At 46.9% G+C, this 21,898-nt stretch overlaps 1 protein-coding gene across 6 annotated transcripts in view; it reads left to right on the top strand.

The window, feature by feature from the left end:
* Positions 1-21,898, top strand: part of RERE (arginine-glutamic acid dipeptide repeats) — a 228,678-nt gene that overhangs the window by 48,681 nt on the left and 158,099 nt on the right. Inside the window, exon 1 of one of the 6 annotated variants that reach the window (XM_035344928.1) lies at positions 9-128. The exons of the other annotated variants lie outside the window; for them this stretch is intronic. The gene's annotated coding sequence lies outside the window, so the exon portion shown is untranslated. Of the gene's footprint in view, positions 1-8; positions 129-21,898 lie in introns of those variants that run through there. 6 annotated transcript variants of the gene reach the window in all.

The raw sequence follows: 21,898 nt of genomic DNA, 5'->3' as shown, positions 1-21,898 counted from the left end.
TCGCTCCGAGCCCCGGCCCCGCAGCTGGGCGGCGAGGAGGAGGGGGCCTCCTTTTGTTCGCCAGCTGCGGCTGCTGCTCCTCGCTGCCTCCTCCTCCTCCTCTTCTTCGTCTCGACCCCGCCGCTGAGGTGAGTGAGGGGCTGGAGGCGGCTGTGCCCCGAGTGCTGCCCGGGGGGGTTCGCCCAGCTCACGTCCTCGCTGCCAGCACCTGGCCCGAGAGCTGGCCCCACTCCTGGTCTCTTGGCAGTTTCATGTGGGTTTTGGTGCTTTTGTAGTTACTGGTTTGGGTTTTAGGGTTGTTTTCTTGTTTTTTGCCTGCTCCAGAAAAAGTTGTACCAAGTCGGTAGGTGGGGCTGGCCGGAGGAGTTGGGGATGCGTTGGGACACAGGGCAGCTCTCCGTAATGAACGCTTTGCTTCTGTGCCCTAAATATAAGCAGCTAGGCTAAACAGATGTACTGCGCTTAATTTTTACTTTGAGCAGACGCGATAAGAAGATAAAGGATCACATTTGGCTCATCTGGGCAGAAGGCTGACCCCACAGAGTGCCTTCCCATCACCAAGGGCTTCAGCACAGGCTGTGACTTCTCCACCAGCGCTTTGAGGTGCTGCGAGGCCACGGTGCGTACCCTGCATGGCAGCAGCCGGCCCCGCTCTGCGTGGCTGGGTTTGGGCTCCTCTGGAGACCCATCGGCCTCCTCCCAGCCTCCTTTACGTGTCTGGAAGCACCGCTGGGCGAAGAGAAGCTCTAAATCAGTGTTCGGCGTGAAAAAGAGGGAAGTTGAGAAGAGAAAGGCGGTGTGGTGTAGCCTGAAACGTTCCGTGCTCCACCAGTATGGTTCTTCTGGGAACTCCAAGTTGAAAGTAAACAGGATTTAAAGCCCTACAGACAGAGGAACACTATTCCAATGTAAAGCCATTAATCTGCAGGCAATTAGTTCCAGACGCGCAACCAACTCTGCATTTTTGTCAGTTTTTGTTCTTACAGGCGATTGCGTTTTTGGGTACTTATAGTGCCTAGTAAATATCACAAGACAGACATTTTAGATGCTTAACAGCAAGTTGAGAATTGTGTGGGAGCAGCATTTAAATGCTTTTATTTGTTTTTCCAACCCGGTAATTTAGTAGTGTTTAAACTATTTTTATAAAGATCTCTGGGAGCAGTGAAAGGTGGTTTTGAGTGCGGAGCACTTGAGCGCTTGTTGTGCTCTGGCAGGCTGGTGCTTGGCAGGCACTTCTCCAAGCGCTATTTGATCTGGCTGCAGGGTAGAATGGACTAGGATTACACCATTTTTCCCCCCCTGTGGCTGTTTGAAAGTGATGCATCAGCGAGCGGTGGTCAATAGCGTATTTTAGGACTTAAACCGTGTGTATTCTATGTAAGCAGGTTTGCAGAGAAAGGCAGTTAAGATTTTGTCTTGTTTTGCGGTCAGGATTTATGAATTGAGGCGAGGGCTGACGTAATCTATCCTGCCGCTTCCTTTGTGTGTTTTATAGTTGATAGTGCTTTGTTTTACTTAAAATAGCCCCGGCTGTTTCTCAAGTGCTTTCTATCTCCTTTGTGCAGTGGCCTTTGCTAGAAGCAGGCAACTTGTTCAAGTTGTGTGTGATTGTGCCTCCACGAGGAAATGGTTCCTGCGCTTTGTCAGTGAGGTTCAGGGAATTGCTTGTATGTTAAGTGGATGAGCCTTTAATTTTAATTACCATAATGCTGTACACAGCTGTTCTGTCAAAGCCTGTCGGCAGTCTTACTACAGGTTGCAGAGTCTCTGGGTGCGTCTCCCAGCCCCTCTTTGGCTCTCTTTTATTTATGTAGCTGTGACGAGACGCGGCTTTTGTTTCCGATGGAGTGGGTAATAGCTCATCTGTGAGAGGGCTTTTGTTTTGATTTTACATGTGGGGAAAGGAAAACAAGCTATTTATTATTAAACTAATGCTGAGCCTCCTTGCGGTTAGGTAGCGTGACCTTCCTCAACCCATCGCGTGGCCGGGGGCAGCGCTGCCCGTTGTCTCGCAGGGCCAGCGCGGGTTTCGTGGGGTTTGTACTGCGAGTCGCTGCCGTGGGAAGTGACCTCCATGGAGGTGAAGCACTTAAAGGGTTGCTGTGCTCTCCATCTGGAAAAAAAACTATAGAAACAAAGCCAGTCCCCTTTGGCACCTGAGATTAGTCACCTACTGCTGCAGCTTAGACCTCTGCCGGCTGTGGAATTACCTGGCACCAACTGCAAATCCAGGCTGACGCACGGCCTGTAGTCCAGACAGCCGGTGTTGATGGCCTAGATGAGCTGCTTAGGTTACACGTGGTTGAGGTTTATGGGTACAAAAAGCCCTGTTCCTGTAACTTTGTTTCATCTTGGTAACAGAGGGCTGCAGCTTTTTGGGAGAGGTTTCTTTCAGAGACCTGCTGATGTTCTGCTCTTTGAAGAGCGGGGAGCTTTATCAGTTTGCCCCAGGGTGTTAGGTCAGCATGCATAAGCTGAGCAGTCCTGGTTCTGGGACTTGCAGCAGGTACAGAGAAGTGGTGCTGATGCTCTGTTTGCTGAATGAGGAGTAAAATCAGCCTGTAAAACACTGAAGATCGGTAGTTCTGATGTTTGTTGGTACACACTGCCAGTGTACACCTGACATCCGCTCGCTGGTTTCAAAACACCAAAACAATTAGGAAGACAGAGGTGCAGAAATAGATATCGTGTTGAGACAATCATCATGCATGCAGTGCTGTTTTCCCCCCAAGGGGTTTTCAAATTAAGGATATTCCTTTGCAGCATTAGCCCAGCCTCTGACAGATGAGTGGATTAAAACAGGATGGCTGGAGTTGTTGCAGTCCCAGCTGTTGGCCTTATTTCTCTGGTGGTCATTGTTAAGCTCGGCCTCACAGAAGGATACCTAGATTGTAAGTGGGACGTGGTTTTGAACCACCATGGTTTAGTTAAGTAATAATTCTAGTTGAGTTGAATACACTCTGCAGAAAGCAGAAATGGCTCAGGAGCTAAGGTACAAGTGTGTGGGACAACTCTTCTTTAGGTGTGCGTTGGTTGCAGGGACTTGGCTTCCTTGGCTCCTAGCGAGGAGCTCCAGAGGAGCAGGTAGAACTGGCACCGCTTCCTCGGCGTTAGGGAGCAGAAACTGCGTACAACTGGTGGGGTAAGGCTCAGATCAGTAAATGACTTCAGGAACGTTGAATTGCCTTTTTTTTTTTTGCGTTTAAAGTGTAAATAAGAGATGCTATCATAATGACTGTTCCTAAATTAGAAGGCTTCCCAATAGTCTGATGTGAATCTCTTAATGTTCAGTTGCATGGATCTGTTTCAGGTTGTTCACCTTTGCCTGCAGAACACGGCGTGTGGCTCTGCAAATGTTTGCTCCGAGGGGCAGCGAAAGCAGCTCTGGTGCTTTCAGAGGTTTTGTGGGTCCCTGACAGCACGACAACCTCTGCTCCAGAGGTTTTGTGGGTCCCTGACAGCACGTCTCACTGGGCTGCACGCATCATTTAGTGCAGTGAAGATGCCCAAAGTGAGCTGGGTAGGTCTCTTCTCAGAGTAATTTATCAGCCACTGCTAAAGAAAGCAACAGCCCACATCGGTGTAACACACTGCATTAGGTAACAGAGGAGTAGGACCCATGGAAAACTTCCTGTAAGCTAGTTAGCTCTGTTTATGAAAAGTGTCGTGAAACATCTTGAAAAGGATCAAAGGGAAATGTGTTTTATGTACTTCAACTTTCCTAACAAAGGTGAAATTCTTTCCAGAAGAAAGGACAAAAATAATATTTATTCCAAAGTTTGCCTGGGGTGGTGGTTGGAATTGTGACCTTTGGATGCAAAGTGAGAACAAATAGCAGTGAAAAATGTAAATGATTAAAACAAGCTGGCCTTCTTTAGGAAACTGTTTTGGTCAAGTTTTGCCAAGAAAAGGCTGTAGTGATTGGATAAACACTCAGCTACTGGAATAAATAATATCTGATTGCGATGTGGAAGCTTTCTTATAACCACGTGGTCTTTGTGGTGGTGGGTTTGCAGTTCTGGCTTTCCCTAATGTTAGCAAAAGCATGAAATTATTGGTGGCTGTAAAGGCAGTACTGACAGCTGTACGCTTGCTCTTGGGGAAGTAACAGGAAAATCTGAAATAGACTTGGCTTGATTTGGGTGTCTCTGAAAATGGGTATAATTCAGAGACCACATACAGCATGGAACGGTAATCCTGGAATGCAGTAATATTTGTTCCTGGTTTAATACATGCAGGTTTTCTAGTTAGTCTTATTTTAAAATAACTTCACTGAGAAGCTGTCTGATAGGTAAACCTTTCATGAAACCCAACCAAACTTGGCACAGCTGCACTGTTGCCTCTGTAGCACCAGTTCTGTACACAGAACACATTTTTTTTTCTTAGGTGCTGATTTGAATTTTCTCAAAACATTCAAAAGCGAAGATGCTTTGGTTTTGGCAACGCTTCCTTTGTGTACTTGCTTCTTTAGAGAGATCAACATGACTTGCTTTTGAGATGAAGCTGAGATTCTGTTAACAGGCATAACTGTTTCTGCAGCCTCTGGGGTCTGACAAACTTATTTCCGTGTGCGTGGTTAAAATTTCAAGCCGTTCATGGTGTGAATGTCAGGTTTTGTGCGTGTGCTAATCTTGTTTCAGGAGGTCAGGCCCTCTGTGTTTTGATAGTTGTTGGGAACTGGCGAAAGCGCAGAGTGTAGCCATTGCAGTGGATGTTTTAATCCATAGTTCTGTCATTCCTCATCCGTCCAGGTAGTAAAAAGCAGCAAAAAGTTCAGAAATGTAACACTGGTAGTGTAGCTCTAGGTTCTCTCGTTCCTGACTGGAGGTTTCAGCCTCCTAATCTTATCGTCTGCAACATTAATATATTTACCTCGGGCAGAGCCGATCTGTGACTTCCGCTGACCTTGGGAAGTTCATAACCTTTTGCTCCTGCCAGCTTCCCTCCCTGGGGTGCGTGGCTTGGGAAGGCACCCGGCGGGGAGGAGGCGTTTAAACCGAGCACGGGTTGGACGCGGGAGCTCAGCTCACTGCATCTTTCCGTGTTGGGCAGTGTCTGGGGTTTAGTCAGTGGCTGGTGACTAAAAGCGGCCTCAGCAGGTGGTTAAATTGCAAGATGATATGGAAATGACTGAGCCAGAGCACGGGTCGGTTCAGCTCGAGCACTTGGGGAAGGAAAAAAAAAGCCCCCATCCTTAAGGGATGTGGTAACAGCCCCCTGTAGAGTTGACTTTTTGCAGGCCCTCAAAACACAGTGTATTTGCTCGGTTTCCTATTGAAATCTAACAAAGGAGCCAAAAATCAGATTTCCCTTTCCTGATAATAAAGCTATTCCTTCGAGATCAGAGCTGGGAATGGATTTTTTTGCTGTAGCAGTTGCAGCTTATTAACGGAATGCTCCCAGGTAATCTCGTATGCTGGCGTGGCGGAGCGGGTGCGAGGAGGAACACATCGAACCCGCGTGCTTAATATTCGAGTATTGTAATTGACTTCAAGCTGGAGACCCAGCCTGTTTGTAGTTAAGACTGATATAAAAGAGTTAAGAGCAGCCCAAGGTTATTAGATCATTTGGAAACTGATTACCCTTTCACAGTGTAATAAAGTAATTATGAATAGTGTATGAAAATTGGTTGCAGTCTGTTTCAACATTATGACTGCCTGTCTTTAAAAGGAATTGCATTGTCCTCTTTTGTGTTGTTCTTATAATTTACATATTCAAAGCACGTTAGATATTTGTCACTTCCAGCTGTAAATGCTAAATAGCATTTAAAAAAACAAATTATGCCATCTGTTTGTGTAGGTTTCTGTGAGGTTTCTCAGTTCTTGATAATATTTCACCTTGGGTCCGTTCTCTTTACAATAGTACGTGCCACTGTTGCTAAGGGAATACGAAGTGCGTCCCGGTTGGAATTGAAAGAGGCCTTTCATGCGTGGAGCTGGTGGGTGCGACCGAGCAGAGCTCCGGCAGCTGGTGGTAGGGCATTGCCCTGCAGCCCCGACCTAGAGCTGGGGATTGGAAAGGAGCCTTTGTGGTGCTCTGTTTTTAATTTAGACAGCCCACGATCAAATGCTCCAATATTGATCTGAATTTTTGAGATTATTTTAGAGTGTAGCCTAATTTGACTTGTGCACAAATGAAACTGGCAGCTCTGAGCGATAGAATTTATGACTAAAATCTTGTTAATGTTGAAACAGGCAGAGCTGTGGCCTCTAAAGCACAGCTAGGAGTGGCATACCTTGGGATAGCGTATGTTGCCTGTGCACCTTTTACCAGTCCCCTCCTTGCCGGGGGCTGGTTCAGCTCCTCGTGGGGCTGCTGCTGACATCTAACAGCACGCCCTGAGTACTGGCACTGCTTGGGGATGCCTTCCCCAAGGCTGGTACCGAGGGCGGGCAAGTGCCATGGGAAACCTCCTGCACCGTGTCCCCCTGTCTGCCGGTCCAGAGCCTGTATCTGGGGGGCAGAAGGATGTGCAGTTCCCCCCAGAAAGACGTGTGACCTCTGTGGAATTGGTAAAAGCAGTCCTGGTGGGTTTTAAAACACGGGGGCAGCGATGTAAATTGGAGCAGCGTAGGGATGTATGTTTAACTTGCCGAGTTTGACTTCTTTTTTTCCAAATGCTGCTGTACAAAGTTGTATTTTGTCATAATGTTTTATGGAATCCATGCTTAGGGCTGAGTGGTTTCCTTCTGAAGACATGCTGTGGTATCTGAGGTGCCAGAGGTGAAGGAACAAGATAGTTATATTTATGCTCATGTGGGAATTCAGCAGCGGATTAGAATTTCAAGAGCACTACAACACTTCTGACAGCAGAACCTTTGCTCGGTACTTATCTCTCTGCTCATTTCAATAGAGGGAGTTGTTGGGGACAACTTACAAACGCTGTCTGTCAGGTTGATGAAATCCTGAGGCCGTTTTCCTCTCCATGTGACCTGTGCGGTGCCGTGGGGCGATCTGGTGCTGACCTCAGGTCCTGGGCACTGCGGCGGTCACAGGAGCATCCCGCTGGATCTTGGCAGCGTGCAGGTGCCGCAGCATGTCCAAAGTGGTGCACAAGGGCTCTCTGATAGCACAGCGCCATGACTTTAAGCTAAATTGGTATCTTAGGCTTCTGTCACACGCTTTTATTAAAGTTGAAAAATGAAGTCCTTACCGGGCTGCTTCAGAACACTTCAGTTATTCAGCTGCCTGCTGAAGAGCACACTGGACACAAGGCTACCTTTTTTTGTGCTCTTACATCTTTATGAAGGTTCCTGAAGACTGCTGATGCGGCTGAAACACCCACTGAAAATATTAAACGTGAGGTTCTGCAGTGTAGTTTGTGCATTGCTCTCACGGATAGCTGAGTTTGAGGGGCCTCCAACCAGGCCAGGCATGCTTCATAACCGCTGGTGTCATTTTCCTCGGAAGTGAATTTTTCATGCAGTCTGTGTGTTTGAAATGTGCCAGCAGCTCCAGATGGGTTTGAGTATCTTCTGTGGAAGTTCTGCAGTATGTTATCTGCTGTTCTTAAGTAGATAAACAAGTGATCGAGTCCTGTGTGGATGATGAGTAAGAGGAACTTTCCCCATGGTTATCTTGTTTAAAACCTTTTCCTGTCTCGTACAGCCTAAATTGTGCATGTGACTTCTTCCGTTGATTTTTATACGGAAACGTAGGTCTCAGAATGGGAGGAGAACAGTTGTTTTGTCTGGAATTTATAGTGTTTTTTCCTCTCCAAGTTCTTGCTTTGTGTTTTGTTTGTTTTGGGAGAGAGTACATGGTTTTTGTTTTCCCCAAAAGGCCAGTACTTTCTGGAGCTTTTAAAACTCTGAACAGCATGAATTAAGTTATACCCATCTAGGAAGTAAAGAGGAAAGAGAAATATGCATGGCGCCACTGTAAAATCCTGAAAAGGTTTTCACTTCCCCCTTGGGCTGAGGGTTTGAATGTCCTTCTGTAGGAGTTTCTCTTGCCCTTTCTTGGCCTATCAGTGCGTTCGATGCTAAAATGCTATCCACAAAAACTTGTTTCCGATTCTTTATTCAGAATAGGTGCAGAAGAGTTTTTGAAATGCTTGCTAGTACTGGGACTCATTCTGATTCACAGGCCAGACAATAATTCAGTGCGTGTTGGGAGCTAGCTGGCAGGTAATAAATCTCCCCGAAGCTGTATACGTTATCCCCTGGGACAGGCTGCAGGGCTGCTGGAGAAAACAGGCTGATCCCCGAGGTGCTGGATGGATTTAATTGGGTCCCAATTGCTGGTGCTTGGTGTGACTGCTGCTGTGGTGTTCTCGAAGTGTGGCTCTGAAGCCAGCTCCTGGCTAGGTCGGTGTTGCAGGAGAGCGCTTTGGGACGTGGAAGATGGTTTCTGAGCTCCTGCTTGTCGGGCTGCTGGCTGCTCAGATGCACTGAGCGATGGAAGCTTCAGAGGTGCGAGTCCTCCAAGGTAGGCTGTCACAAATAAAACTCAGTTTTGTGGCGTTTGTAATAAACTTTGTCATTTAGGAACGAAGTACAGTACAACAAAGGATCACCACGTTTTTGTTCGGAAGAACAAGGAGAATGTGGTGCTCCTAGTTTGTTACTGTGGAGTAAAGAAGGTCTAAAAAAGCGTGCCCTGGTCCCGGATGGATTAAACACCATCATGAGCAGCTTAGGGCACTCTGCTCAGCCTAGTGTCCTGTCCGGCACAGGCTGCAGATGGACAGGTTGTAACCTAATGTTATTTGGGAGCTGTTAATGGTGTCTAACCTTAAAACTTCACCCAGAAAATAGAGTTTCCCCCTCATTTGGAGGGGGAAAAAAAACAACCTCCCTTTTGCAAGTATTTTCAGTATGATGCATGGCTTGTGTGGTCTTCATTTGCATGTCATGGGGTGTTAGCATATAATTAGGATTTCTTTAATTTTCACATCCTCGTTCTTCTCTTTCAGTGTTTCTGGACTCTTATTTTCGTGAGAATGTTGTTCAGTATGCGAAGGATGAGCACCTCCAGATTTCAGGAGGGTGCTATCTGCCATCTCCCGACTGCTGGTGGTGGCAAATGAGATGTGGCGGTACTGTAACGTGAATGAGGCCAACAAATTCTTGTGTGGCTTAATAAGGGTTTGCTTCAGTTATTCTACACTTAATGGTTTATGGTCTAATTTTGCAAATCACTGTGCTCAGCAGCTTACAAGATCAGACCTAAATACATTAATCCAACTATATTGCCTCATCCTGTTACATTAGATGCCATCACGTCAGTCATACAATAGTGAAGAGTCTGCACCGAGAGTACTGGAAGTAGAAATTAATGTCTAAAGCATGACCAAAGTCAGAAGTTATTTCACGCAGCCTTAAAACACTTCCTCTTGTTTTAGATTAGAAGCAGACTAATCACTCGGAGTGTTTCTTAATATTTTCATCCTTTTCTCATGAAAGGCGCAGCCAGTTATGAACTGCTTTTCAAGGGGATTTATTAGCGGTGGCCAGCAGGCTGCTGATGCAATCCTTCGTGCAGCAAGGGGAGGCTGCTGTTAATCTGAAACATAATGCCTAGCACTGAACGTGTGCTGCTTCGGATCTGAGGAGAAATCCGATTGCCCAGGAGCAGTAACGCGGTTACAGAGAAAGTGAATTTTCCTATTGCATTTGATGCTACGTACACACGAGGGACGAGGTTTGAAGGGGAGGGGGAAGCAGACAAGCTCACTCACTGACTTCCAGAAATGTGAGTAAGGCTTGAGGGAAAAACCACCTGCAAACTTGCAGGGTGAGAAGTTGTATTGGATGCTGTTGAGTAAATAGAAACCTGGTAGTGATGCGCGGTGTGAAACCGGCAGGAGCAGCGGTAGGTCGGAACTCTCTGGGCTGCTGAACGTGGTCTACAAGCAGCCCGGGTTTGCCTGCGTGGACGTGCCGAGAAGCGCGTGGCGGTGCAGGTGGTAGCTGCTGCTGCACCTGCACGTAGGGATCGGCCTTGCCCGACCTCACCAGAGACAGCGTGGGCATTTTGGGGTCCTGTGCACACCTGCGTTTTCATTGACTGCACCGCAGTGGGGTGACGCCGATGAGAAATACCGAGAGAAGGAGCCAGCGACTGCAGGACTGCTGCTGATCCCGTACTGTGGTTTTCGGGGGTGAAATGAGCTTGGTGGCTGTTTTAGCAGCTGCTTTGTTAAACTAAATGTGGATGAGAATGGATGCTGCTCCGGAGCAATGAAGTTGCTGCTGGGCAGAAAATACCTAATAGAGAATTTGAGAGGTTTTTAAAAAATTCAATAATTGAGCCATAATCAGTTCATTTACTGTAGGTTATAGGTCCGTAAGGTATTGCTGCCTGCTGCTGTCTCTGGAGCTTACTGAATTCAGAGAACTAATCTCACGGCTTTGGAACGCTTTGGAAAAGCAGGTTCAGTAGTTGGCTGACCTTTCAAATACCGTGCTTGTGTAATTCCTGATATTTGATGAATATAAATAAAAACAATCTTACTGTGGTCTGTCTGAAGAATACAAAAATAGGTAATTGTGTCGGTAGTGGATTCTACCTCTCCTGTGTGTGTGCGTGTTGGTGGCTGGAGCTGCTGGTGCTGGAGGAAGCACTGCTCCTTCCTAATTCACCATCACTGCCTGTAGTCGTCTTCTGTTTTTTTTTGCTGATCTGTTCTACCTGATGGCCCTGTGTTCAGACAACCTACATCTTCTAACTTTCCTTGCTGTTACTCAAGATCCAAGGGGTTTCTGTGGTTCCTGTCTTGCGTTCAGACCTCGTGATGGACTATTTCCTAATTAGCCAGTCACTGCCATTACTATCCTACAGGTTCAGCCTTGGCTGATGGCGGTGTGGGAGGAAGCTGGCCCTTTGATTAAAAATGAAATCATTACAATTGTACGTAAAGTGTTGAACAAGGGAATCGTGCCTTAATATTAAGGGGTGATTCAAGTTCTTACTATTTGAAGAGGCAAGAAGAGCAAGTCAGGGACTTGGGATACTGACCATGTTTGCTGTGATAGACCTGTATGCACAGGCAGTGTAGGGTTTGTTTTTAAGTGGCAAAGATGAAATAGGGGAGGAGGTGGGTGTATGCTTGGATTTCTGGGTCGTAGGGGGGTATAGTCTGCACCAAAGGTTACTGCAGATCTGCCAGGGCTGGCTGTGAGCTGGGGCAAGCTGGCCAGGCCCGATGATCTCTTGAGGTCCCTTCCAACCCCTACAATTCTGATTCTTGAGGGATGTCTACGAGGCACCCCGCTTTGGTTTTTGGGGTGCAGCTGTGCTGGAAGTCAGATCCCAACATGGACAGCTTTGGTTCTTTATCACTTAAAATTTTACCATACGACCTCTGAGACACCGACCCCCTTGGCAAATAGCTTTTAACACGTGTTTTGAAATGTTTAGCATGGGATATAGAAAGGTAGGGAAGTGTTACGCTGGCTTACTGCAGGTGAGCTTGTATTTAAACAGCCCGCCTGCCCCACAACTGCCTGTGCTTGCACGTGTTCGCTCTTGCACGCCGTGCTGTGTTTGCTCTTGGGGTGCTGTTGCTGCTGCCTCGTAGCAGAACCTGCTCGTGGAGCCCACGAGTGGAGATCGAAGGTCACGCTTCTGCTAGGAAGGTTTCACTACTTCCAATACTGCGCGTTTGTTACCGTATTCTGTAAATGCACGACAGGAAGTGAGGTGTAATTCATTGCAGTTGTTCAGTGTTACGAAATCATGAGGAATATGCTGACCGTTTGCTGTAGGCAGCCGCTAATACAAGGCAGAGATCAAGCCTGCATTTCACACGCGAATAAGCACTCTTAATCTCCTGATTACAACAGTGCTTCTGTGCTGGGAGGAGAGGCTTTGTCGGGAAGAAAATTTGGATGTCTGCGCTGTCATTAAGCAAAATAAGCTGCTGCTCGGAGAAAATGAGACTGTCTGAAATGAAAGACAGTTTCTCTTGACAGAAAGCTCATTTGTCTGGATGCCTGGGTATAAGTGTTTTGAAACAGTGGGCAACCAAACACGTGGCCTGCTGGTGTTTATTGCTCTTTGTGATAACTTTGAACATTTTTCCCCCTTGTTTAGAGACGGAAAGAGCAGAATTTCCCTGCAATTCCAGTGTTGTGGAATTTGCTGGGGCTTTATTTAGCCCTATGGATGTCTGTGCAGCTCTCAGGGTGCCGCTCTCTTTAGATGGAAATTGCTTTAATTACGGCTGCGATTCAGTGGAAACGTCTGGTCAGTCAGCTCGATGGAGCAGCCCACCCCGCAGTTACTCTTCCATTTTGAGTAATTCAGCCAAACAGTTGTGTGGAGTGCAGTCAAACGGCTCGTGTGGCCCGAGACCACAATTTTTGCCTTTGATTGCCGCTCAAAGAAAGGTTTTCCAAAAATAACCTGCTCTAGTTTTAGTTTGAGTGCTTTAGATGAAGATGTTTTGGAGGCTTTTTAGAAGATGAAAGGCTTGGGGAAGGGCAGAGGTTTGGAGAGGGGAAAAGGATCCGATGGAGAAGAGGCAGGGCGGTGTATGGTGAGAATGCTACACTGGAACGAGTATCTACCGCCTGTCAGGGAGGAAGGTACCAAAATAAAAACCAGGACGGAAATTCAAGTTAGTTATGGGGAGGTAGACATCTACGTGCAGTTACCTCTACTGATGTTACGGTGTCATTCAAATCAGTACACCCCAGTGAATGTTTTCAGTACCGTGCCATCATATTTTTCTGAAAAGCAATGACTTTGCAGGAAGGCAGAGGTGTGTGATGTGCTGGCAACTCTGATAATCACGTGTTCCTTTTAAAATTAGAGCTATTGTAAAACAGGGGTGTGATTCTGCTGCATGGAAGTGTTCTTCAGCGTTGCTGTTGTGTGCTGGGAATTTCTCTGTATGCTTTGATTTCTTTCTTGGTGCTTCCCTGCTCTGAATTCACAGCGTTTGTTAGTGCTTGTATGTTACCTATTTTAGTAAACAGGCTAGAGATCTCTCTTTTTTTTGTTCCGAGCTGATTCACAAGGAATCCGTGTGAATGGCATTCAAGTTCTGCCCTTCTTTTTGCTTCTGAGAATCTGTTGTCTTTTTCCAAAACCTCTCATCAAATGAATTTTCCTACAGTACGCGATGATTCCTCGGGAGGAGGCATGATGTACCTGTTGCTGCGTGGCTCGATCCCATGACTAGTGTGATGTGATGGCAGGTGGCTGCTGCTGCTTTTGGTCCAGGTTTGCTACCCTGGTCTTGTTTTTTGTCTCCTGCTTGTATTTAGCTGGCTGGTTATCCCCCAAACCCACTTCTGGCTTGGTTGCTGGAAGGCAAGTAGAGCAACTGTGGCTGGTAAAACCAGAATGTTCCCCAAATCTGCTGTGTTTCGCAGCAAATTCTTTTCAACTTCTCTTTTTAAAACATTGTCAAGCAGCCTTACAATGCAGATGTTTTCTTGGCTCCAGACAGCACTGCGTTCCCTGGATAATACTTCTTGTTACAGCAGCAGCTCTTTACAGGTCCCCTGGGCCTTTTCTCCCCTGAACAGCCCTTTAAAGTGAGGGAGCACATTGTATTAGAGGAACACTTGAAGTCCTATCTTTTTTTTAATGGCATTATGGGACTGCTACTTTGCATTACTCAGCCCTATATTGTAATAATCATTTACATTAGCCTGAATGGCTTGGGAGGAAGGGAAGCAATACGTGGCTTTGTATTTACTGACTGTTGATCCTTGTTTGTTCCCATGTATTACACCTCTAGAAGTCATTCCAGCACCTTTCTGAACCACCAGAGGAGCTCTGAGCATCACGGGTTGGTAGGGTGGATCAATGCAGAGGGCTGGGACCCAAATTTTGGCACCCCAGGGTTCACCCGTCTGCTCAGCTCTGCTCCTGCTTGCTGTGGGGGAGAGGTGATGGGGGTAGGAAGTTGGGGGGCTCACTTCAGAGATTTTGGCAGCCTGTGCTGCCCTCTTTGCTGGTGGCAGCCTCATAGCTTGGGGTCTGCAGGCAGCTGAATGGCCCCAGAGAAAAGAGGGTAGAAAGCTGAGCTCATTTATCTGAGCCTGGAAGATGTTATTGGGAGCACAGAAACTTTAAGGCTATCGATTTGAGGTTGCTGCTCTTAAAGAAATTGCATTTCTCCCCGTAATTATTTGGAATTGCATTACTTTCATGGGAGCCTACGTGTAAAACTGTCCATGTTTTCAGACGGCCTTTCTCAGTCCGCTGTTGTGAAAATGGGACAGCCGTGGTAGGGTAGGAGCAGATAGTTCCCCCCTCCCCAAAGTACTATCCCTGGTCCTTCGGTCTGTGGTCAAAGCTGTCTGTCTTTAAAACATGTTCTTACCACTTACTGAATTTTTACCTACCTGCCTCTTGCAGGTAGGTAACTGTTCTGCCTGTCCTGTGCCATTGAGAACCACAAACCAAATGAATTTCCCTTTCCTCTCTCAGACCTTCACTGCTCCAGCCTTTAAAAAACCTCACAGTTGCCAGCGGATGCTGGCCGTCTTCTGCAGGGGGGGTTTAAGGTACCTGAAACGTTCTTGAGTTAAATGAAGTGAAATGTGTTCCTTTTCTGCAAGCATGAGCCTGAAGACATGCAAAATAGCCTAGCACTTTCTGTTGCTAATCAGAGAACTAACTGGCTTGTTGCATGAAATCTTGCTTTGTTTCGGGGAAGAATCTCCTTCACTCTTCCTTTTTTCCTCCGGTTCCTTTAAGTTTTGGAGCATCAGCAGTCGTGTTGAGAAGAGAGGGACCTGGGATCTTACCTAAGCTGTAACTTGCCCAAGGCACAGCCCAGCCCTCGCCCTGGATCTGGGGACGATGCTGCAATCCCTCGGTCGTGTCCGTGTGAGGTGGGGTGCGCGGGGGGAGCGCTGCAGCGTGGTGCTGCACAGCCTCTGATCTCAAAGCTGTGAGCACAGCCCATGGAAGGCACAGCTCAGAGACGCCTTCAGAGAGCTTTTGTTCTCCTTTTCGCAGGTCAAGTCTGGCAAATAGCGAAGGGGGAAATGAGGCCGTTGCCTGTGGTGAGGAGCACGTTGGGTTTCCTCCAGTGGTGACTGCTGCTCAGCCGCGAGCTGCTGCTGAAGGCAGTGCCTGTTTGTTTCTCTGCACGCTGGCTTTCTCGGCCATTTGGGGATGATTAGTGGCGAGCAGTTCAAAGTGAACAAACACGCTTTTAATTGCATGCACTTACAAGAGCTCTGAACTGTAAATATGTAACTCGTAATGACCATTACTGGCCAAAGTGTTCCAGAGCTGTGTTTGTATTGTAAACTCAAAGCGCAGTGAAGGAGATAGGGAAGACAACTGATAAGAGGCATATCAGTCATTGGAGAAGGACTCGGAAGAGCTCCTGAACAGGCCTGTAGCAGACTTGCTTCCAGGCAGGAGGGTGCAGGCTGGTCCCACGGGCATTCAGGAGCGAGCAGCAGGCCCCTTGTCACCCACCCGGCTGTAAAGGCAGCAGCGTTGGCAGGGTCCTTGGAGGAGAGGCCCTCGGAGCACAAGGTACGTGGTGGGGGTACCAAAACTCTGACCATCCCTGTGGTTAGCAGTGTTGTGTGCTTTCCTGTGTCCTTTCTGCCAGCAGGTCGAGCTAAGGTTGTACCGCTGAAGTGTTGCACTTGGGGTGCCGGGGTGGAGAAACACGTTCCCTGTGGGCTAGGTACAGGCCGACTCCTCTGTATGGTCGGTAGCCGTGCTGTAATTATTACAGAAATGGAATTGATAATGTGTAGGTTGTCAGAGGCATAGAAGAAGGCTGTGTAGCTGTAGCAAAGAGATTTCTTGTCTGGCTCAAAGAATGTAGATAACGAGGGCTCTGCCTCGCACGTTCTCCCACGGAAGGTAGGTCTGCTGCAGGTGCCGCTGCTGCTTGGGGGAGTCGGACAGATGTTAGCTATCTGAACGTTGTTTTACTTTCAGGAACATCAGCCAGGAAGAGTTCTGCTGGTTCAGGGCTAAGTTGCTAGGATTTTTTTTTTAGATTGGATGTTAGAATAGGACCCGAAGTGACATGGCTGTGTTTACTTTAATAACTGGCTCTTCCTTAACATCTTCTGAAACTGCTTCCAGATTGTTTTCTCAGACTACTGACTAAAAAAAAAGTCACTGTGCAACATGCCAGAAGAACTTTTAGCGAAATAACCTTTTTTCAGCTCCGCCCCTGTCAAGCTTTCATGTTTCAATTTTTCAGGTGCAATTATCAGGAACAGAAGGAATGTTGAGCCTCAAAGTGAAGGGTTAACAGAGCAGCAGTATTCCACCAGCACAGCAGCCACTGCAGCAGTAGTAAGGACTGCTTGAATCTCTTTTTTTTTGGGCAGCCCATCTGCATTTGGGCTGGGGATGGGAAATACCATAGGTAAACTCAGCAGGATCTGTGTTACAGGACTTGGGGCAAGTGTCTTTGGGAAAACCTCCCTCTGGATGTAGCGTGAAATACTGCGCGGTTATAAGGGTAGAGAGCTCTTGCTGCAGCTTCTTTTTCCTTCTCTCCTTCCTGTGCTGCCCTCTCGTTGATTTTTGACTCGAGTTTGCAGCCCGTGCGGTGTTGTCACAGGGCTGCTGGCTCTGCCTCTCCAACTAGAGCTTACAAAGGGTCCTGAGCGTGGGGGAATGCTTGTTCTGGGGGGTATCTGGAATGAACTCTTACAATACTTTGTCACCTCAATGTCTGCAACTCCTGTTTTCAACAGCAAATAGAAGATAGGGGAAGAATGCGGGGGAAAGTAGATAACAGATGTGCTTGGCCTTTTCTGGAGCTTAAAGGTTAAACTTGTGTGCTTCCACGGGGAGGCTGAGCCCATGCAGTTAATTAGCTTTATTGTCAAAGGTGGGATCTTGAAGTTTGAGCTGTGTACAGGTGACTGGGGGTGCTTAGTTGGGCTGATGCAGCTGAGATTTCCTGTTCCCGGTGCTGCCTTGTCTGGCTCCCTTTTCACAAATCATCTTGAAGATTTTCCTTCAAGCAGTCCTTCAAACTGAATGAATGTACGGGGGAGTGTTTGTGGGCTGATTCGTAGGTATTTAGTCCTTCGCACGAAAGCCAAGCGCATAAACTTGTAAAATTCTTCCTTGAAGAAAATTGTCCGTGGAAGGAGCTCTCGTCCCAGCAATTGCAGCACATGGTTCCTTTAATCTGGCATTTGCTGAACACTGCCTTTTCATCCTGCAATATGAGACTGAAAGCTTCCAGAAGAATGGTCCTGTTGTGTTTATTAAGACTGCTAACACATGACCAAACAAATCTTGTTAAAAGACTTATCTGTCTGGCTGCCTTAAACAAGAGGAGATCTCCTCCATGGTTTTCCTTACCCGGCGTACTCCGTTGCCTTTTTATTTCACTGACAGCATTTCTGTTGGACTTGCTTTCACATTATCTTTAAAACCTGACTCTTTAAGTATTTAAACCTCTTAAGAGGCATTAACGTGCCAAGAGGTGCTGTGTATGCCCCTTGCTCTGGCAGTGGTCTCCAGGTGTGTGGAGCTGCCTGTAGTGGGTGGCTGCAGATCTGGCTGGGATAATTCACTTCTTGGGGGCAGTGCTGTCCTGCCTCGGGTGGGAGGACCTGGAGGCTTTTGTATCTTGACACGCAGTAGAGCTTGAATTAGAAAAAGACTTAAAATGCTGGGGAAAAACTCAACCAGGTGCATTCGTGGTAGTGGTCATGTGAAAATTGTTAAGAACAACTCCACTTGAGACCTTTAAATGAAGTTTAAAAGGCTACATCGGGCCTGCTTGACTTCTCGTAAGATTCTCTGGCAATAACTTTCATTTAGTTTGTGTGTGTTTGTATAGTGTGAGCGCACACCCACTGAGTCTGGTACTATTTATGTTGTGTCTTGGCTCTGTAGAGCCACAAGCTTGGCACGCTGGCCAGAGCAGGAAACGCTTCCATCCAGTTTGCTTCTGGATTCTGCTTGAGCTAAAGGAGACTTTGAGACATCTGTCCTTCCTTGTGAACTTCCAAGTCTGTTAAAGTTTATTCTCAAGATAGGAATTCCAGCTCTTCCTCCTGTGCCGTGAGTATTCAGGTCAGTCTCCAAATACATTGAAACAACAACAGCAGTGGGTTTCTCCCCACCTCTGCACCGCAGCCTTGCTCTTGAACTCCTGCAGGCAGACGAGTCATCCTGGAACAACTTTAACTGGTCTGAAAAACCAGCGTGGTGTTAAACACCTTTTCTATAGAAAAAGTGTTTGGGCTACCAAGCCAAGTAGCAAAATGCCGTAGGGGCAGCACTGGGATCTGCTGAAGCAGCTGCTTTTGGACTTGTCTGAGCTTGGGATGCTTTCTGCCACCTTTCCTCACCGTGTCTGGCCCCCGGAAAGCTCCTGTCTCCTACCAGCATCCTGGTTTCTCTGTTAGTCTCTGGAGGACTGCACGCTTTACCAGGGAGGGCACTTGGATGTGATTTGAAGCTGTGGGTGTCTGCATTGCTGCTGGAGAGCAGAAAGCTGCAGCAAACGGCTCTGCAAACACACTTGTGACGTGTGTTTGACTGCTGAGCAGTTGAAGATAACAAGGACCTTTAATGTTTGAATTCAAGTGTAGGCCGGGTCAGGGTTGCGTTAAATGGAGCACGGACACTTTGTGGAGGCAGGAAGGCAGCGTGCATTGAAACAGCTTCTCTTCCTGGAGGAAAAAGTTCATTCAGGACAAGGAGTTTTAAGACTTGCTGCACAGTAATGACTTGTGAGCTCTCAAAGAATTTCCCACTCTTCATCTTATTAGTTTTGAGATTGGCCTGAATGCCTGCGTTCTGCTTGCATTTTGTTGTATGTTGATAATGTTTCTCATGGGCCTCATGGTGCCTGATCCAAAGAGCAGTAAGGACTAAGGGGCATTGCTGCCAGAAGGAAACAAGGAAATAAAATTCTCCAGTAGTGTTTGAGTGCTTATCGTGGTTGTTCTTGCACAGATATTTTCTGGAAATGACGCTCTCTAAGCTGGTGATATCTTGAATGAGTTGTCAGTTGGACATTATTTAATAACTGGAATCAGAGAAACGAGCTGTTAGGACGGGTTTCCTCCACTTCAGGACTTGGTTCTTATTTCTCTTGTCATTGCTCTTAAGTGCTTCCATGCTGTTGCTTGTCGTGCAGAGTCCTCTGTAAATCTAGAGCGGATTAGGAGAGCCTTTTCTGATGGGAAGCAACTGATGGCGTGCTAGATGGAGGTGGTTATCCCATAGCATACATAATAAATATGGATAAATGGATGAATCCCAAGATTATTTAAGAAGTTATATTTAAAAAATATATAGTGTGATTGCAGAGAGGCTAACATTACCTCTTGAAGTTTTACTGTATTAACTGAGGGGCTAGGGCTGCTCTGCCCTTCCTTTGTATACCAGCCTCAGCCACTGAGTGAATGTTCCTCTAAGCTAAATTATTTCTTTCCTTCAAGATTTATCTCTGAGAAATTGCCCATGGATGAAGCAGTAAACCAGCATCAAAGGCAGTTAATAATCTTCAACCTGTGGGGCTGCAGTCAGATTTTTTTTCTGCAGCACGATGACAGAAGCAGCTACTTTGGTGGTGGTTTGGTACAGTGCGAACGAAGAGCTGCCAAGGAGTGAAATTACTGCGAGCCCAAGCTACTGAACTTGCCAAGAACCACTGAGATTCTCAATGTATTTCCTTCTAATGGCCTGATCCAGATTTAAACATCTGTGTAATTACTGTAGTTGGCAGTATACATGATGTATTGTCCCAGTTTACTTTAGAAAACAAAAAGCAAGGCTCAAAATATTTTCCGAGTTCTTGTAGCAGTGTTAGTTTTATGGGCTCCATCTCATTCGTGCACAATTATGCATAGAAGGATAAAAGTCCTTAACCCTCCCCAGCTTGTGTAATTTCTGAAGGCTGCTGAGCCAGCAGGTAAGCGTGCACAGCATTTACGGTTTGGGTAAGGGCGATCAGGCAACGGGATAGCTTATAAATGCAGAGATCTTCTCCGTATTGATGCCGCTTCTGTCTGCCGGGTTGCTGTTGGCTTTCGGGTCTGGGGTTAGCGGATAAAAAGGGGGCAGGTAGGAATGGGAAATGACGCGTGTCGCTGGGAAGGCCGAATATGTCTAGAAATCTTTAAAGCGTGTTTGGGTCATTGTTTAAATGACAAATTATTGAATGCTGGTGTGCTAATGATGACTTAAGCAGTGGTTGCTGCTAAAACAGTTTTTCTTTGCTCTTCTGGCAGTCCTGCTACGTGCTTGAGGTTTTCCTAGCGGTTGTGCAACCGTTCCTAGGGTTCGATGGCTGCTCTCATCTGAGAGAGACACAAATAGTCACTGTTCCGTGGTGACAGTGGTTTAATCCTGTAATGCTTTTGAAATGGAGGGTTTTTAATAAAATAGTCTAGGAAATGTGATATACTTATGTGGGGAAGCTGAGCAGTGCTTGTGATGAGAGTTCACGAACATGGTGTTTGGTCTGGGTATTCGGTGTCACTCCTCCATGCAGAACTTGGGTAGGCAATTAAAAACAACAAACCCAAAGCATAGTAATTGGACGAGTAATAAAAACCCTGAAGTACTTTGAATTTAATCTGAACTTTGAATTTAATCTGACTGAAGTCTATGTGGAGAGCTGTTAACTGCTGCAGGTCGCTTTGTTCCCGTATTTACTGATGGGAGCTGGAAATCGTCCCCCTGCCACCTCTGACCCCTGGCACCGGAGGCTTCTCCGTGGCACTTGGCCCGGTGCGTTGTGCGGGGCTGTTCCTCCTGCCAGCAGCTTGCCTTCGCCGATGCCCACAGAAAGTGATGCTGAAGATGGGCAGAGGAGCAAGGGGAAGTGCACTTGGTGTGTTATTTCTGGAAGTGATTTGCCTGCCAGCCAGACGCAGCTCAGGGTGCAGTCGGGGTGTGTTGACCTGCGGTCAGACTCTGCTCCTGTAGAGAGGTTTGCTTAAAATTTTCTTCCAAAGCCAAGGCCGGCAGGGGCAGCTTGCAAGGAAGTTGTCTGCTTTTCCTGAATCCTTCGCACGGCTACTTCTGGTTCCTTGAGACGTAAAGCAAGAGGACCTCAGGATGTTCAAGATGCGGATAAATTAACACGGGTGAATTGTCTGTCAGTTGCTATCAGCTTTATTTTACTTTTGTTCTTGATTTCACTGAACACAAAAGACCAGCTCCTTGGCTTTTTTCTCTCTTAAGTTCTTCAAAATTACCCAAACTAGAGTGTTGCACGTTAAACAGGAGGCAGCAGTGATATGCTAAAGAAAGATGAGAGGTGATGGAAAGGAGAACTTTGTTAGGCTTCAATTTATTGGTTTTCTGCCTAACTCCCAAATGGAGTTTTTGGGAATTGGAGCAAGTATCTAAGAGTGGCCGTAAGTGGCTGCATCTTACCCATCCGTGCGGGTCACTGAAATAACCTAATAGGCGTATCCTGGATCCTTCGGTTCCGAGGCTCTACAGACCGCACAAAGATCTCATGTACGTAGGTTGAGACACCGCTAATTGTAATTTTAGATTGCCTCGGGGAGGTAATTAGCTTTCATTCACAATATTTATTTACTCTCTAAAGTGAATTTTGTTGTATCTACAACAGGGGGAAAATACGCTTGCTATTGGGGAATTTCGTAGCCTCTAGAAATTTAAGGCACTTCTTATTGCGTCCCTGTAGACCGGCGCTATCACTATTAGCTGCAGCTTCTCCGGCAATTGACAGGTTCATTGTGGGCTTCTCTCCGGGAGCCGCAGTGGGCTCCCCTTGTGTGCTATCGGGACGATGGCAGCTGCTATGAGGAGGAAAGAAAATAGAATCATTTCTTACCTGGATGATTGGTTCGTTCGGGAAATGCCTGAGAGATTTGAGCCCCGGCCTGAGCTGTGTCAGCAGAAGCAATTTGTCTCTCTCTGGCTATTGCCGTTGCTGGAGGTCGGAGTCAGCAGGGACAGGAATATATCGTAGCCTGGGATTCGGGTAGCACCGAAGAAA

The sequence above is a fragment of the Oxyura jamaicensis genome, chromosome 21 (genome assembly GCF_011077185.1).
Source record: "Oxyura jamaicensis isolate SHBP4307 breed ruddy duck chromosome 21, BPBGC_Ojam_1.0, whole genome shotgun sequence".
Lineage (NCBI taxonomy): Eukaryota > Metazoa > Chordata > Aves > Anseriformes > Anatidae > Oxyura > Oxyura jamaicensis.
The sequence above is the reverse complement of the archived record's forward strand: the minus strand, read 5'-3'. Positions and strand labels throughout refer to the sequence as shown.